The 4,220-nt window shown below is 39.4% G+C and overlaps 1 protein-coding gene across 1 annotated transcript in view; it reads left to right on the top strand.

The window, feature by feature from the left end:
- LOC102201517 (partitioning defective 3 homolog B-like) overlaps nucleotides 1–4,220 on the top strand; it is an 83,488-nt gene that overhangs the window by 32,349 nt on the left and 46,919 nt on the right. The window lies entirely within an intron of this gene.

Below are 4,220 nucleotides of genomic sequence, written 5' to 3'. Positions count from 1 at the left end.
CAGTCGTTAAACAGTTTGCTATCCCCAATGTTTAGTGACATTAAATGGATATGTAGAAGTGGATACATGCTTAAATTGTAATCTGATAGTTATAGATGCATGGAAACAGTTAGCTAACCAAAACTGGTACATTTTTAAGCTAAATGTAATCGCAAATCTTAACTATTAGGCTGAAATTAGGCCAGATCCGAACGTATCTGAACACCAGAGGTGCTGTTTTTGACAAGGTTCTTGAGTGGACTGAACTGCGGGACTACGTCATATTTTATCAAGGTGGTGTTGAACCGTGGCCTGCTCCTAGCTAACAGCCATTTTAATGAAAAAACTGTCTTTGAGTTCTCATACAGGTAAAACCTGCTTTGCTATGAGTGCGCTTCCTGCAACTACAGTATTTTGTGTGTAGTGTAATAAACAATAGATAGACCTTACAAACATCAGAAGTATTTTAATACTGAAAAGCTCCTACTGACACTCACTTTGTTGTGTTTCTATTTTGTCATAATGACAGACATACCTTTTTCAAACAGCTGAAAGCAGAAAAATCACAGGTGCCTTAAGAATATGACAAAGTTGATTTGAAAGTTTTATGGAAAATCTTAACTTACAGTGTTAAAAACAAACAAAATGTACGGGATCACAACCCTTTGAATTCTTAGAGATGCAATTTCTATTTTGGCGTAGTCATTTAAATCTATTCAAACACAGCAAAGAAAGAATATTAAAGATAAATAAGTGTATTTATTTTACTTTATTATATCTTATTGTGATGAAGGATGTGTGTGGGAGGATCTACGCTGCCCATCTTTAAATTTAAAAATCTGTGTGCTTTGTCTGCTGAAGGCTTCATATATGGCAACATCTTATAACTCTGTGCCCCAGGCAGTGTGTACATACACAGACACATTATTTATCTATATCCATGCTTCACACATGGTTTTATATATGGCTTTCATGTATTTCTTGGTAATCACTTTGGCCCTGCAACACACACACACACACACACACACACACACACACACACACACACACACACACACAAAGCCCGCCTGGTCACGTTGGATATACACAGTGTTGTTATTTACAGATGATCATAACATGGCAGTATAGAGGACTTAGTTATTCGTATTTGTCATGAGTATCTGTGTGTGTTTGTTATGGAAATGAGACCGAGGGGTCACATTATTCAGCAGTAGTTGACATGCAGCCTCCCCAGGTCCATATCAATATCCCCCCACGGACGCAGCAGGAAAAATAAGGCAATTTGTTTCCTAGAATATTAATGACAGTCAGGAAGGACCGAGAGAAACTGATGTTAAGTAAACGCTCTCTGAACCATACAAGGTGTTGTTCTTCATCCTGGGGCAGAGAGGCCTCCAAGGGGAAGATGTTGGTATTGTAATTGAAGGACTGAATTTCAAATTGCTGTGCTTTGGAAAACTGAGCTTTTCCCAGGTTTATTTAAGTAGCATCCTACAATATTCATCTTTTCTATTCTACACCGTTTAAGGCCTGGATTACCCAAACAAAAAAACCCCACACACACAAATCCCACTGTGCTGAAATCAGGTTTTGTGCCACAGATGTTCACAGCTGTCCAAATGCAGTGGTGGTAAATGCATTTAGTTTCTGAACATGTTTTAAAAATGCATCAGCAGTTTGCTCTCTTAGAAACACATTGTTGTTCCATTAATAACAGATAATCCACCGATTTAACCAGTTTCTGTGAAACTGGGCAAAGACTGAAATATCTCCGATGATCCATTTGAAACACATTCGTTGTCCGAAGAAGATGACTCATGACTGGAATTTGACACGTTACAATAAAGTGTTTGTAAACTGTTTAACACATGATACTAGTATGATTTATGAATGCTTTTTAACTCCCTAGTTTCTTATCTAGAAACATTGTCTGTCCAAAAATGTTAAAATCTATAAACCACCTTCAAATAGAAATTGTTTTATTTGTCACTCGTTGTGTAATAGGGGACAGTTGTTGCTATTGGATGATCCAGACTTTGTGGCGTATGTAACCCTCTTAAACATTTGCCACCCCATCTTACGCTGATATTCACTTCATTTGGTGATAATGTGGTTTTAGTTGGCGCACTTTTGTGTTGCTGATGGCTACTTTGTTACAGGGATGTCAGAAGAATTGACACTTTTAATGCCAAAATTCTAAAAATGAGATGTTACTTGTTTCTTTTTTCCTTTTTTTTTTTTCCCCATTTAGTGCTGTAGGTACATACTGTAGGAAACTTATGTGATGAGACTGCAGTTGTTCCAGCGCTGACAGGGGCAACACCTACAAATGGTTATAAGCGCTACTGTACTTTTCACACAAAGGGAAGGAAAAACTTCCAATTTAGTGAAGCACCTAAAAGGCTAGCATCCAGATCTGAATGAATTATCCTTCTGATGTTACCCTAAAATTTCCATGACCATCTTGTTTGGGACAGCTGGTCTGAAATTAGCTTTATTACTTTAGCTAAAATGTTTTCTGTTATAGAAATGCTTAAGCTAAAGTCCCGTAACTAACGTTATACCCTGTAGTAGGCTACTCAGCAGCCATCCTAATATTCAACTAGTTCCAAGGTGCTTTATACTGTAGGGTAAAACCCTACAATGACACAGAGAAAATAAATTAAACCACAACAATCGTATTACTGTCCCACTGAGCAAGTGCAGTGGCAACAGTGAGAAGGAAAAAATCCCTTTTAACAGGCCGGAACCTACGGCAAATCCAACCAGTTGGGAGTGAGTGGAAAATATTTCAGTTTTTGCCCTGTTGCTGTTTTTACTGGCCAAAATGAAATTTTTATTAAACGGTTTAGAAGGTTCTTAATAATGGATCTTTCATTACAATGGATGATCATTTTGATTTCATGTTGACCTGGGTATCAAGAATCGTGTAATTCTTTTGATCCTCGACTGCTAAATTTCTGGTATCAGCACATCCCTACAAGTAGCAGGACCCCACTGAGATATCCTGGTCTCTGCTCACTGTGTACTTGGATTGTAATCGGCATGTTTGTATTCGTAATGTGAACTTGTTAGCATGCTACTGTTAGCATTTAGGTCTACTGAGGTGCACTATATCTTTAAACACATCAAGCAAAGGTACATTTATCTTAATTTTACTTAGGTGGTAGGAAATGCTGCTGTTCCAGGGTAACCAGAACAGGCTTGGTGTAACTGGCTCTTTATTGTGTATCCCTAAAGTGTTTTTAGGTCTTCTTGGGGTGGTCTGTTCTGCTCTGAATTCAAACTGTAGCTTGTCAGCAAATGACTTGACTTTCACCTTCGTCAGCACCCAACAACCGTCACCTATAATGGCACCATGTTGGGATACGGCACCCTTTATGGACTTGTTCTAATTAGCTGTTAATTACATTTTTTTATACATAGAACCAGTTTGTTTAGGAAAACTTTTTCTTTTTATATGTAAGAAGTTTTTTCTTAACTTAATAGGATTTTTCCTGCATGCAATGCAAAGGCATCTTGAGCAGATGCTACTTGATTGGATTGGGTCAAGTTAAAGGTTATGGCTTAGCGCGTGATCAATGGAAAGTCATCGCCGAGACTGAAAAACAGTACTTCATTTTGTTGATACTTTGTGTTTGATTGAGTGATGAGCGGAAGCAGCGGGGCGGCCTTCATCAGCATCACTCCCCTGCCTGTGTCAGCCATAAAAAATTAACTCCTGAAAAGCAAATCATCATCATCCCTCCATACATTAAAAGAAGTTGTTCTTCAAAACAAATAAATCGTTCTCGAGGGGAGCTCATCATCACTGTGTATTTGCGCATGGTAGTTTGTGTGTGTGTGTGTGTGTGCGTGTGTGTGTGTGTGTGTGTGCGCGCGTGTCACGTTATGCTCAGAGACTTCTTCTTTGATTGATGCTGTCAACGAGTTTGGAGAAAGAGACGGAGGCTCGGGAGAGTTGGAGATAAGCAGAGAAAGAGGAAAGAAGATAAAGAAGAGAGAAGGAGCTCGCGAAGCATCCATCAGCCAGCGCAATCAGATTGCTTTCCTGGCGATCTGTCTTTTCTTTTCCCTTCTTTGCATCTGCCAGCCGCTCAATCCCTCATCTCGCAGCTCACGCCAACGCTCATACGTATGCGCGCATGAATACAGTTGACGAATCTCCTTTGCATGGCGTTGGCCAGGTGTCATGAGGATATTGAATCACGGGAGGTTGAGGTGAGAGGCGGCGTCACAGT

The sequence above is a fragment of the Pundamilia nyererei genome, unplaced genomic scaffold (genome assembly GCF_000239375.1).
Source record: "Pundamilia nyererei isolate P.nyererei 1_Seehausen unplaced genomic scaffold, PunNye1.0 scaffold00040, whole genome shotgun sequence".
Lineage (NCBI taxonomy): Eukaryota > Metazoa > Chordata > Actinopteri > Cichliformes > Cichlidae > Pundamilia > Pundamilia nyererei.
This window is presented reverse-complemented; position numbering and strand designations above follow the sequence as displayed.